At 42.8% G+C, this 14497-nt stretch overlaps 1 protein-coding gene across 5 annotated transcripts in view; it reads left to right on the forward strand.

Annotated features, from left to right (window-relative positions):
* The first annotated feature begins 5865 nt into the window (after positions 1-5865).
* The window catches only part of LOC147153458 (synaptotagmin-2-like), a 68727-nt gene continuing 60095 nt past the window's right edge, over positions 5866-14497 (forward strand). For 2 of the 5 annotated variants that reach the window (XM_086030106.1, XM_086030096.1), the window contains exons 1-2: positions 5866-6013; positions 6100-6165. The gene's annotated coding sequence lies outside the window, so the exon portion shown is untranslated. Of the gene's footprint in view, positions 6166-14497 lie in introns of all 5 variants that reach the window. The other 3 variants (XM_086030086.1, XM_086030139.1, XM_086030124.1) reach the window with 2 other exon arrangements.

Below are 14497 nucleotides of genomic sequence, written 5' to 3' on the forward strand. Positions count from 1 at the left end.
ATTATTATTATTTGCCCTGCGATTGGCTGGCAACCAGTTCAGGGTGTCCCCCGCCTACTGCCCAAAGACAGCTGGGATAGGCTCCAGCACGCCCCGCGACCCTTGTGAGGAGAAGCGGTACAGATAATGGATGGATGGATTATTATTATTATTACTATTATTATTATAGTGGTCGACTGGTTAGCACGTCCACCTCACAGTGCAGAGGTCGTGGGTTCGATTCCGGCCCCGGCCTTCCTGAATACAGTTTGCATGATCTCCCCGTGCCTGTGTGGTTTTCTCCGGGTACTGCGTTTTCCTCCCACATTCCAAAAACATGCATGGTAGGTTAATTGGACACTCTAAATTGCCCGTAGGTGTCATTGTGAGTGTGGTTGTTTGTTTGTCTCTGTGTGCCCTGCGATTGGCTGGCAACCAGTTCAGGGTGTACCCCGCCTACTGCCCAAAGACAGCTGGGCGGATAGGCTCCAGCACCCTGTGAGGATGAGCAGATTGGATAATGGTTGGATGGATAGTAATAAGAATCATTTTTTTTCGGGGGGAACTTTTATTTTTCTACAGATCCCAAAAATTATTTAAGAAACGCTTGATAAACATCCAATTAGTGTTGCACGGGACATCGCTACCAGTACCGCACTGTGATTTTTTGGTGTCAAAAACGTCTCGATACCATTTCTTTTTAACCCCAGTCTTTAAAATTTAAAAAAAGAACACAGAGCTCTCCAACTCTGTCTTAAAGGCAAGTATACTGTACATATGCTAAAGGCGCCTGTCCAATGACATGAGAAACACCTAAAGAAAACGCCTCCTTCTGCGTGTGAGGAAGATGGCCTCAAGCACTGAAGCGCTGGCTGCCCCTCCGCTCCTCGTTGAAAAGCATGACGTGCAAAGTGTCTTAATTATATAATTATCATATTGAACTTTTTTGCTTACATGGCCGACAGCCATGGCAAGCCGACCCACATGACAAAGTCCGTCTGTAAGGCTTGTTTTAAAACTGCAATGGTTCGTCCAGTCTGGCCAAGCACCTCTCTGACCGGTATCCAGTTATACCACCAGTTTAAAGAGTGACAGGTTGTGATACATTTCTAACACTTCCCTCAAAAATAAGTTGAGTCTGAATTATTTTGTTAACAATTTGACAAGGCAAGATAGATTTCAAAAACGCACCTATGAATAATGAAAAAAAAACCATCTATAAACCGCACCTTTATATAAGCCGTACCGATCTTTGTTGAAAAATTAGATATTTACTGCCTTTGCAGAACAATTTTGAGCTGTAAATGTACACGTATGTACCCGAACAGATTCTTTCCTAACAGTGCCTTTTAACACGGAAGCAACTTTGATGATCAAAACGGAACAGAACTAAGAGAAATAAACAGTATTTATCTATCTTCATTTCTCCTGTGTTTGAAATCACAAGTCACTTTAATCATCTTCGCTGAAACTCATGAAGTCGTCTTCTATTTTGAAAAATGTGATATTTACTCCATTTACAGAACGATTTTGAACTGCAAATGTACATGTATGTACCTGAACGGATTCTTTCCTAACAATGCCTTTTAACACGGCAGCAACACTGCTGATTAAAATGATGCAACCTTATGGAGCGAGGTCTTCCTTGTTGCACGGCAGCCTCTCAGTCCATGACGATGCAAAACACACTTGACTGTGGACACAGACACCTGTGTTCCAGCAGCTTCTAATTTGTTAAGTTGGCTTTTCACTCTTTGGACCAATTTTCCCGCAGCAGCAGGCAATAGCTTGTATTTTCTACCTGATTGTGGCAGCGACAAAACAGTGCCATGCACTTTATACTTGGAAAAATGTGTTTGCACTGGTGCTCTTGGGACCTACAGCTGTTTTAAAATTGCTCCAAGTGACTCTACTTGTTCAAGTTAATGATTCGCCTTTCCTGCTGAGCACCTTTGACTTTCCCATTGTAGCGTTGTGGGCGTTTGTATCCAATGAGCCCTCTTTAAATGGACTGAGAGAAGTCAACAGCTATATTGACTTGTATTCACTCACAAGAAGTTAAGAGGCCACGTTATAAAGTTCATTCCATTGACACAACTTTCTCAGTCACCAAAAGTGCTAATTCATGTTGATGTATGTATATTTTTGACCCAGCAGATTTGGTCACTATTTCTGTTAATCCATCAATCCATCATAAACTCATTAAAGAACCAAACTTCATGAATGTTTTTCATGACAAAGAAAGTATCTGGTCCAATCACTCTTTCAGAGAAAAATCAGAGTTGTAGAGATAACTGGAAAGTCAGGAGAGCCATGACATTATGTTCTTTACAAGCAAATGCAAACTTTTGATCACAACTATAAATATATATATATATATATATATATATATATATATATATATATATATATATATATATATATATATATATATATACACACATATATGTATATATTTGAAATTGTCAGCACAGTTGTCATGGTAACGCTAACACAGTAACCTGTTCCTGTGTCAGAATGCCAGTACTCGCATAGAAGAGTGTCGCACCGATGTCCACATCTACTATTCTTTCGCTTGGTCTACTCAGGCAACCCTTTCTTTGATTAGCTGACAGGTTTAGCTAAAAATATTCACATAAAAGGGCACAGAAGTGGGCGCATCAAAATTACACAAAGTGACATTTTTAGCAGCATCACTTGCCCTAAAAAAAGTCAACTTAAATAGCGCAAATTGAACATGATTGAACCATTTGAGTCAGGGTTGTCAAACTCATTTTTGTCGCGGGCCACATCATAGTTGTGGTGTCCCTCGGAGGGCCGTTACGACTGTGAACCCATAGAAATGTATGATCGCCATATATTAGCACCGATACCCTACAAATTGATGTATAACTAGTTTTGAAATCAGAAGCCAATAAATAGTTTGTTCATCTCTTTTCGGTTTGTTTTAAAGGAGGGATTGGTAACAAATGCTTGCAATATCTCATATGTTGTGTTAACAGTGAAGACAATTTCAAAGAAACACATCAAGTCAATACACATGATTTGCCTTCGCGGGCCACAAAAAAGCAACCTCACGGGCTGGATCTGGCTGCCGGGCCAGACACTGTGACACCAGTGATTTAAGTGCTCATTGTGGCTGCTGCATGAAAAGAGCAGTACAAACAGTAGAATATAGCTCATGTTCTCTAGTCATCAATTGTATTTTTCTGACTGTATTTGTTATGAAGGGATTTAGAAATAAAAACAAATACACCATGATGACCACATGGCTAATGATAGCAAGCTGTCCAAGCCCTGACGTAGCTAAGCATGCCCATACAATGATGCTACCCCCACAATGCCTCACGGTTGGTTAAGGTTGTGATGTTGGTGTGCTGTGCCAATTTCATTGTGTGTTCCTCCCAAACAATTCAATTTATATTTTTTTCTGCATGTTGCCATGTGCCAGTGATTTCTGTAATATTTCAGCTGACACTCTGTTTCTTTTTTTTTTTTTTTTTTTACCTAATTGAGCAGCCTGTGCTGTTCTCTTGCAGTCATCTATACAGGACAGCCACTGCTTGGAAGAGAAGCATCTGTGCTGAACTTTCTCCATTTACAAATTGTCGAACCATGGACTAGTGACTGCCAAGACTTTCAGAGATTTTTCTAACCTTTTTCAGCTTTTTTCAACTTTATAAAGTCCTGACCTCAACCTGATTGAGATGCTGTGGTATTTTCCCGCAGCAGCAGGCAATAGCTTGTATTTTCTACCTGATTGTGGCAGCGACAAAACAGTGCCATGCACTTTATACTTGGAAAAATGTGTTTGCACTGGTGCTCTTGGGACCTGCAGCTGTTTTAAAATTGCTCCAAGTGACTCTACTTGTTCAAGTTTTCTAACCTTTTTCAGCTTTTTTCAACTTTATAAAGTCCTGACCTCAACCTGATTGAGATGCTGTGGTATGACCCCAAGAGAGCTGCCCTTCACAACAGACATCCCAGGAATCTTAGTGAACCGCAACAGTTTTGTGAAAAGGAATGTTCCAAAATTCATCCTGATTTTTGTTCACATCTGATGTGCAATTACATCAAATGTTTGGTTGCTGTTACTGCTGCCAAAGGAGGCGCAGCCTGTCAATTGGCTTCACTTACTTTTTCCTCCCTGTCCTGTGAAGGTTATTTTCAATAAAAATATGAAAACATATCATTGTTTATGTGGTGTTAATTCAACCAGACTCTTTTTGTTTATTCTTGTGATTTAGATGAAGATGAGAGCACATTTTATGACCATTTTATGCAGAAATTCAAACAAGTCCAAAGGGTTCATGTACCTTTTCCTCCCACTGTACACTTTTCCCCTTATCTACAATGATGGACTACAACATTATGTACACCACAATCTAATCAGATCAGTGCAAGAGCTGCATAGATTAATCTGCCTTTGCAAAGACATAATGATGCTAAGTTTAGGTTGACACTGTCAGAGAGTTGTTATTGTTATTGGAGTTTGCGGTGGTGTAGAACTGCACTGTTATCACTCGAGTTTATGCCAAATAAGAGTTACAATTATTAGAAACAGATCTCAGCATGATAGTGCAGTTCCGCACTAATGCAAACCCCGGCAAAAATAATAAATATGATACATGAGATGCCAATCAAAATGGAGAATTATCTTTGTAAAGGGAACACTTTTAATACAGCTCTCATACTACATCTCTGCGGTTGAGGTGTACGTAATCGATGTGGTCATTAATTTATAACTGCAGTAGGTGCTTTGGGCTTCAGCATTGCATTGTTTTTCCACAATCCCACTCTGTGCCCAAATATCAGGTTTCCCTTTATTTGTACATTGATTGACCAGGCTGTTCTCTTTGTTCATTGAACAAACATCACATCCACATGACTGTGTGGGAACCATTTAAGCGCTCATTGTCGCTGCCGCAGATGGGTGAAGTATGATCTATTATTGATCTCCCAGAGCATTGTACTTTCATGCTGCCAGGACACAATGGCGGTACCAAATGTGAGTCAAGAAAAAGGGGCGGGGACTTGGGACGAGCGCTCTGAACATTTATTTCCACCCCATTGTGCAACTGAGGGCGAACTGTGCATTCGGTGTGATTGCCAACATTTTTAGTAGGTCAAGTCATGAGGGTCCAATGAATAATTTGACACTTCTGTACATCTTAGATGATGATTTGAAACCGCAGTGTGATTGTGAGCAACAATCAGGGTACTTTGCTAGCTGCGACACGCCCACTCTGCTGTGGGGCACCTTCAATAATTCATAGGGAGAAGGCATTAACCGCTGTGCACACTGGCTCCCCTCTCAAGCCGCACTGTACACAGCCTGGCTCGCTGGATGACTATTTCGGCGTTACTGCAGCCGAGCTCCCCCACCCCTTCCCCTCCCATCCCCCCTCATTGCCTGGCAATCAGGCTGCACACTGCAGCAGAGTTTATGGCTGCAGTGAGCGCGAGGAAATCTCCCTCCACATGCTGCGGCTGGTGCCGCTCGACATCCAACTCTGCCCTCTCTTTGTCCCCCATGTTGCATTGGCTTGTCCCGCTGGAGCACACTCATTCCATCCGGTCTCCATCCCGCCACCCCACCACTCCTGAAAGTCCCACCGTTTTGCCTCTCCCAGCCATCCAGCCCCAACCCCGCTTGTCCTCCATTGCTTTTTTTTCTTTGCTCTATGCGCATAAAATTGCAAAGTTCAGCATTCTTCTCCACATGCTCTAAGGGAAAAGCGGGGAGGGGGCGGGGGGGAAAGAGAGATGAGCTGGGCGGGAGGTACCCCCTTCCAACTAATGAACAGAGCTTGTGTTATTGAAGAGCAGCTTGGCCAATCAGGACGCAGTGCAGGCAAAGACAGCAGAGGAAAAAAAGCAGCAGAGCGAGTGGGCAAGAGCAAGGAAAAAAACTGCAGTGTGTGAGTGTGTGTAGTTTGTATCCCTCCCTTGAGCAGATCTTTATCAATTTGGGGGCTCCGGTCTCGGGGTGCACTCTGTGTGTGTGTGTAATTAACAGCAGGGCAGAGCAAAGGTGTGTCTATTAGGCTGTGTTTAGACTCATTCTGTCAAAGTGGAAATAAGAGAAAGTAAGCGGACATTGATTATTTTTCTCTCTAGCTCAAAGTGTCTTGCTGTCTGTGGAGAAGAGCTCTGTGTCCGGGAGAAAGCAAGCAACATTAAAAGGTAAGCGGCTGCTTTGCTTTTTGGAAATTGGCAGTCTTACACTTTTAAAACTTCTTTATTGTTTCAGTTTGCTGCTGTATGGACTCTTGACATTTTCAGAATCAAAGCCATTGTAGAGAAGCAGAGGGAGAAGCAGGCGAGGATGTGTGTGCGTGTGTGTGTGTGGGGGTGGGGGGGGGGGGAGGGTCTGGGGGAGTTAGTGTGGGACTCCCTGATGCTTCTAGGCAAGTTTCTCTGCACACGGTTCTCTGGTGCTGCAGTATCCCCCTTTCATCCTGAGCGGAGCTGCCTCATCATTTGCAGTGCAGGCGTAGGGCTGAATTCAGCTATTGCCTTTGAAAAGTACTTTTTTTTGGAATTGCAGTAAAGTTCAACATGATACTGGAGATTGAGGACGGGTTGCTGTGACCCTGCATGTTCTACTGGTGAATAAGTGGGGTTGCTTATGTTACAGATGTTACAGGATTTGGTTTGAATATAAGTGCCACAAAAACATATGAATAGTCAACACAGGAATGCACAGTTTTCTGGGCACAGAGGATCACTTTTATACTTGTTATACTTGTTATACGTAGTTATTGCATCTCCATGGATTTTTTTGGGGGTGGGAAGTCTGACCTTCATGGCTTGTCATGAACATGTCATCTTGAAGATTTGACACTGTCCAGCAGTGGGCACTGTGTGATTCCTCAGACACAATCTTTACAGATGCCCTGCTACAAAACTGAAAGGAGAAAAAAAAATGGATAGACTTTCTGTATTTTATAGATTTAGCTTGAAGAGTATAGTGTTTACTTGATGATATTTAGGGCTAATACTTTTACGAATCAGTTCTATCATATAAGCAGGATCGGATGATGTTTTCATTATTTAAGAGTGATTTATCTGCAAGGAGGAGAGCGTTCCCAATTTCAGCACCATGGACAGATCCTACAGTAACGAGCACTTGCTACAAATTGTTACAAATATGCTATCTTGCATAGTGTTGAGCACTGAAATCAGAAGACCCAGTTTACTCTTATGCATCACCTTTGCATTTTTCTTCTGCTTTGAAACTGCCGTTTGTTTTGCACATCCATCTTTGACGCGGACAAAACATTCAATTATTCATGCACTTTTTTTTCCCTTTTAGATCACACAGCATGTACCCACATGTCTTGCATTGGTGCAGTCAGCTTGAAAACCCCTGAACTGTTTTCACCTGCATTATTTATCCTTGAATGTTCCAGAACGTTTTCACACTTATCCTTTAACCATCAAAAATGTTAAGTCCAGAAAATGTTATGTCCATGTCACGATATAGAACCTTGCAGCTAATTGCGCGTTGTGCTGTGTGTTTGAGCTCTAGCAATTGTGCGCAAACTCTTAACAAAATATGTCCCTCACATAACGACTGCAGCTGTCACAGAATTGACAACTGCAGGGACATCAATCTTTACTAAATGTCATGCTTGAGAAGAAGTGGAGACGCGTCTGCAGGATGAGGCTAGCACACATCGCAATGATCATAAAACTCTGCACACGACAAAGACAGTCCTCACTAATCCCATAAATTAGCATGTATCTTTTGCAAAGATAGTATCTGAGTGCCTCCAATGAGGAGGTTTAAACATCCGTGTCCTGGGATTTACTGCAATGAAAGTCGGCCAAAGCATTGGGTTTCACATAATTTCTTTGTCAAAAGTGAAAAGTATGTTTAGGAAGAGACTAAATGTATAATAATTGCAAACAGCATTATGTTTGTCGGAGCAACGCGAGGAGTTCTGCGCATTAGAAAAAAATGGGAGTCTTTGTTGGAAATGTTCTGTCCCAGGCAGTGAGACAGCGTTAGTGCATCCTGGAAAATGATGGGGAGCTCAGCATGAAGTCAGCGGGATGTGCTCCAGTTGGAAACATCAAACCTTTTACATCGGGGCAAAAGGGCAAATGGGGGCGGGGGGCGGGGGTTGGGGGGGATGGGGTAGCCTATGCATTTTGAATACTACAGCATTTGAATATGGATCTGAAGATTACAAGAGAAATACACACTTGAAGATATGAAGCCAAAGACCTTGAAGTGTAAGCTCGGAATACGCTACGCATGCCCCCATGAACGACGATTGTGATTTGTGCAAATGGGACAGTAGTCAGCGATGCTTAAAGGCGGACTAGAAAAGATGCGGCTTCTTCAAGTCTTCCGAAAACGTTACAAAACAGCAAATCAGCGACATGAGAGAGGTGAAAGCAGAAAGGCAAGACGTGGGAAAGCGAATGTATGCGAGAGGTAGAGCGAGAGAGATGGAGACATGTTCAAAGGCAGAGCAGAGAGTGGGTGTGCATAACGGAGCTCAGAGCACTGCAGCACATTGCGGTGCCCAGCCCCCGCTGCGTTCTGTGCTCGCCATCCGGTTCCGTGCACTGAAGAGACCCCTGCAGCAGCAGAGATGCACACTGTAGCCGGCTTCCTGCTGCACGAATCTCACGAAGAGCTTTGGTCAGGTCCTTTTGAAAGGGGCAGCACTGCTCTTTTCTCTCCCTCTCTCTCTCCCTCTCTCTCTCTCTCTCTTTCCGTCTCTCTTTTTACATTTTCTTTTAAGAAAAGCCCTTTAGCGCACTGTCATGTAGTAAGAGGGAGCAACGCACGCTCCCCCCTGCATTATGTAAGCCTGTAACACTTTCACCACATCTGAATGATCCCACCTTCGCTGGCCATGTTTTTCTCATTCCCAACATCTGCCTCGTAGTTTGCTTATGTTCCAGAGGTGACATCTTTGCAAACACACATTGGCAATTTATTGAACGTGCTCCAAAAGCCTTACAAACAACATTAACCCCCGAAAAGCTGTTGTTTGTATGCCACCGGTTTGACATTTTGAAGGCGAAACCCCCGTGTAGCAAAATACAAGTAATGATCCACTGCTGCCCTCGTCTCATGCAGGCTTGTTAAAAGGAAGAAAAATGGCAATTTATTTCATTTCAAGTCAGCTACTATCCCTGACTGGCCCACACATAAATGCCTCATAACTTAGGTCCAGTCGGATTAATTGTACAGTTTTGGACAGGGCAAGAACATTTTCTTTCTCACACATACATGCAGGCGCACTAACACATGCATGGCGATGTGAAATGAATCATAATCATGTCAAAGCTCGAGGAAACGGCGGAAAAGCTTGTTTCCGCTTCCATAATCAGCTGCCACATTTGCATCCAACTGCTTGCCCGCGGCGGGACGGCCGTGCGCTGCGTGAGAGCTTCCCTCATTATCTCCTCTCTGGTTTCCTTCTATTCGCCAATGTGACTGCATGGCTCGCATTGCGTATTGTGGACTTTCTCTGCTCAAGGTCCAGTCGCGTTTGCTGCCCTTAGAAGTTGCCACGTCCGATGCACATATCGCCACAGAGATGTCATGAAGCGATTAAATGTATGACATCACACACTTTGTTTGCCACCGATTTGCACAAAAGCAGCAGCAGCGTGCCAGGAGAAAAGGCAAAAATAGATGCGGATAGTTAATCACTCCAGAAGGAGGATATGGTTCACTTTCCAGTAGGATTATGTTAAATTTACCAGGCGGAATAAAATGAGAAGGGGCGGGGCAGGTTTTTTGTGACGAAACATGATTTATTTTATTGTGAGCAAAAGTGTGTCAGTTGCACTCGTGCAAGTTCAGATCAGCCATTGCAGCAAATTCAAATGTGTCACATGGTCAAACTGAATGTGTTCATTATATATGGAAAAAGGGAGAGAGAGAGAGGGGGGGGGGGATCAGTCAAGGATAGTAGTGTGGGAGAGCTGCAGCAGGGTTTCGGATTGCTGCATTAAGCTGCATAATTCATGTTTAGGGGCGGAGCTACAGGCAGTGATAACTTGCCATGCAGAGCAAGACGCTGCAATATCGCTCGAGCAGAACGAGTTTGTCGTTTCCTGCCGAAGCAGTGTGAGTGCACACAGAGAAATATTGATGCCAGAGCAGGGCTGCACCGGCCGTCCTTTCTATCTCGCGTCTCCGTCCCATCTGCTCCCTCGGCCCTCCGAGCCAGTCACTCCGGCGAGCCCAGTCCAGTCTCATGGGCAAACACTTCGATGCTTCCGCAGCTCTGTTAATCATCTGATTTGTCGCCAAAGACCTTGCTGTATGACACATCTGGTGCAACTCAACCAGATGAGGTGGACCATCAGCGAGGAGGAGGTGTGGTTTGCCTCTGCAGCACAGTGTTATATTTAGTCTTTTTCTTTTACAGAATCTAGGTTGTTCTGTGCTGTTTACAAGAGGGGCTGGTTTTAAGAGGATACCCATTCTCGCGAGGAAAGATGGTCTCTTCAAGCAATGCGCTCACTAATGTGCATGCATGTGACAAGGAGGCCCTGAGGGGCTGTGAAGATTATGGTACTCTTGAATCTGAAATAACCATCCAATTGTGGATGTATGAAATGTTTCCAGACATTCATATGTATGAGTGTGTTCCCTGTCAGTGCTGTCAGAGCTCAGAAATGGCTTCCCAGCAGCAATATTACTTAGCGGGCCACCTTTAAATTGTGATGCATCACTTTCCCCCTTCTTTCACCTAACCTCATCATCAGTGCAGATGAGGGCTTGACCGCTTCCTTCTCTCTAGCGGTGCAAACTTGGTCTTTGGTTCTTTAAATGCTTTAAGACATCAAGTCAGCGAAGCCTTGCATGACTTGAAAAGGAGTGTTTTCAGCGCTCTCAATGTTTGGACCCTAGAAGGTTCCATTCGCTACCCAGTTTTTCTGTGAAAGAACAGCACAACCTTTACCGCCAAGCGTGCAGATTTGTCCTTGTCCTGGGGAACCACACTCAAGTTTCCAAACCGCGCCATGTTATGTCTCAAAGATTGTTTACACACAACAGGAAAGGCTGTCTAATAACGATGCTTTCGGTCTTTCAAGAGCACACTTAGATTACAAAATGGTCACTGTCACGCATACGCAGAGATTGACACAGTTGAACGTTGAGCGTGGTCCAAAATAGGAGTGCCTGTCAAACTGTTACACAACATTATGTAACATTTGAAAACAAAAGACTTCAATATGTCAGCTTTTGGTTGTCATTTTATGTATGAGTACGCACTAAAACTTTCAATTATAGTAAAGGATATATGCTTGTAAACAGAAATGCTTAAGTAACATTGATCTGCCTATGGAAGCTATTAACTGCAAAAATGCTAATTGTAAAAGTGTTGAGCATAAGGTTGCCCTCTGTTCTTTTTATGATGGCATAGTCACTGCCTTGGTGGAAAGTGGTAAACCCCTCATTAAGAGAAAGGTAAAATGTTATATCAGACCAGGCTGGAATGAGCATGTAGCAACGTTCCATGCTGAGGCCAGGGAAGCCAATAAGCTGTGGGCTAGAGCGGGAAGGACGAGGGAGGGGCCTGAGCTTGAGCTTAAAAAAAATAACCAACTCAAGATAGAAGTATGCTGTACGTTTTATTTGGAGAAATGAACAAACCATGAGGGCAGACTCCATGGCCAGCAAGCTGTTGAACAATAACACTAATGATTTTTGGAAAGATGTGAGAGCAATTACAAATAGTCAACCCTGCTTACCTCGCTCTGTGGAAGGAATTTCAGGAGCTGATAATATTGTGGCCTTGTTGCAGCGCCTTTACTGTTCCTTATTTAATTGTATTTTTATTTAATTGTGTGGCCCTTTGGTGGAGGATGCAGACATGAGCAATGATGATATAGTAATAAAAACACATGAGGTATTTGAAGCCATGCACAAATTGTCTGACAACAAAGCATGTGGCATGGACCCGATTTCTGCAGAACACGTGAAGAATGCCTGTCTGAGGCTTGCTCCTCTGTTGTCCATCTGTTTTACAGGCTTGATGATGCATGGAGCACTGCCTGATTCAATGCTTTCAGTTCTGCTTGTCCCAGTAATAAAAGACGAAGCAGGTAAAGTTAGTAGCCTCAGTAATTATAGGCCCATAGCCATAGCCAGCATTCTCTCCAAAGTTAGGGAGGGAATCCTTCTGGATAGAGTTGTTCATTATGTCAATTCGGCAGATAACTAGTTTGGATTCAAAGCTAAGCACGGCATTGACCTATGTATCTTTGCGCTCAAAGAAATTGTGAACAAATACAGACATCATAATTCGTCAGTCCTCATGTGCTTCGTTGATGCGTCTCTGGCTTTTGATCGTGTAAATCACACCAAGTTATTCATAAAAATGAAGCATAGAGGCGTGCCAGGATATATTGTGCGGGTCCTGGCCTATTGATATTCTCACCAGATCATGCATGTGAAATGGGATGGGAGTATCTCAGCCCCTTTTGGGGTTAGTAATGGTGTCCGACAGGTGGGAATTCTGTCTCCAATTTTATTCCATTTATATATGGATGATCTGTCTGCTCAACTGAGAGTTTGCAACACTGGCTGCATGGTCGGAGATACACTGGTGAACCACCTTATGTATGCAGATGACCTGGTGGTCCTCAGCCATAGTAGTGCAGCAACTCCTTGATATGTGTTCTGTGTATGGTGTGCATCATGACATGATATTCAATGCTAGCAAAAAAAATACCTTCATTGAACAAAATGCCAAGAAGTTTGAAAGAGCAAACACAAACGCAGCAGAGTTGTCGCCTGCGAATTGCATGCTCATATTGCTCGTCACGTGGTTGATGACAATGTTGTAATAAGAGTGGGCTATGGGGTGTGAGGTCATGGCATCTGAATTCATAAACTAGACCATAGATATGATATTTTCAGCAGTTGTTACTTGTCAAGTAAAGCCACGAGAACTTCACTGGACAAGCGAGTGTGAACCGCTTATCACAATCTTAAATCGCAATGCTCCCTTGCTACCCTATTGCCTTTAACATTGCAGTATCTGGTTCAAATGGCATATCACTACTTTTGGGACAGATACACTTGTTAAGAAGATACAGTCGGGCAAAATTTTGACCTGCTTACTCACACACACATCTTTTGGAAATGGGCAGATAAGCATCATGAACGGGGACTGTTTTTCTTCAGCTGAAACTGGGGCTTTAGACAAAGTGGAAACAATTATGAGTAGTTCCAAATCCCAATCAATGAACTTATTGCGGGATGAGCAATAACAGTCCATTGAGCCACATATATTGTGACCAGTTATCCACTCAACTCGAGGAAAACTTGTCTGGCCAACTAGTTTGAGAGCGGATGAGCACTCGCCTGCGGTGTCTCTTTCCCCTGCATTAAAAATGAAATGCTCCAAAATAATCCACATTTTTAATAAATAACCTGAATATGTATTTTTTTCTGAAACTGGTACGGATTACAATAAAAAAAAAATGGTATCCTGAATACGTAATATATATATTCTGTTACCACCCAAGTCTTTTTGTCGATATATGTGCCGATCGATTGGCTACTATCCAGTCCAGGGTGTTCTCCGCCTTTCGCCCAAAGTCAGCTAGGACCATGACCCTTATGCGGATCAGCATTTAAGAAAATGCATGGATGAAGGTGAGCGGTTGTATTAATGGTAAAAAACGTCTTGAAAATAGGGCTGGACTGATAATTCAATATCAATATATATCGCAATTGACACGTGATCGCTATCAATAGAAAATGCCTTCGATAAAACGGTCGATAGAAAAAAATGATAAAACAAACCCGATCGCAACATGATGCGTGATGTAGACGGTGTGCATCCGCCTCCAAACACGAAGAGGTTAATCCAACGAAGAAGAAGCCGCTAAACCAACAAAGAAGAAGCAGCTAACCCATGTTCAAATAATTGACCAGTCGACTCAGTACAACTCTTACAATAAAATGATATTATGAGGACGTGGTGTACAAGTAAAGGAGTTCCCCGTCTTTGACATGCTAATGCCAGTTAGCCATATCCGACGCTCGACATCGCACTCAAGTTAAAATCAACCCAGTAAAATATGAATGAACTTTGGCATTAATGAGTCCACTAAAAAGATAACGTTTTCCTTAGACGGTTGGTCAACGATAATGTATGCACTGCAAGAGAGTATTAGTTCACTTCCATTGCATGAACATTAAATGAAGGCTAATGTATGGATATCAACAATACTGCTTTGGGGTATAGCACCTAATGCAAATAAACATTTACAATGCACTGGTGGAAGACAAACTTCACATTACGCCACATAAAGATGTACAGAAAAACAGTTTACAGTTTTTAAAAAAAAAATAGATTTAAAACAAAATCAATAATTATCAATACTGACTGATATGAAATACGTAATTTTTTAGACATATCGCCCACCCTACAAAGCACATTATGTTTAAAACAGAATTTATTTCATCTTTATATTCACCAATTTATTTCACTCTTTCGTAGATTTGTTGACCTCTTATTAT

This window comes from Filicampus tigris, chromosome 1, assembly GCF_054856515.1.
Source record: "Filicampus tigris isolate MCC_2025a chromosome 1, RoL_Ftig_1.0, whole genome shotgun sequence".
Classification (NCBI taxonomy): domain Eukaryota; kingdom Metazoa; phylum Chordata; class Actinopteri; order Syngnathiformes; family Syngnathidae; genus Filicampus; species Filicampus tigris.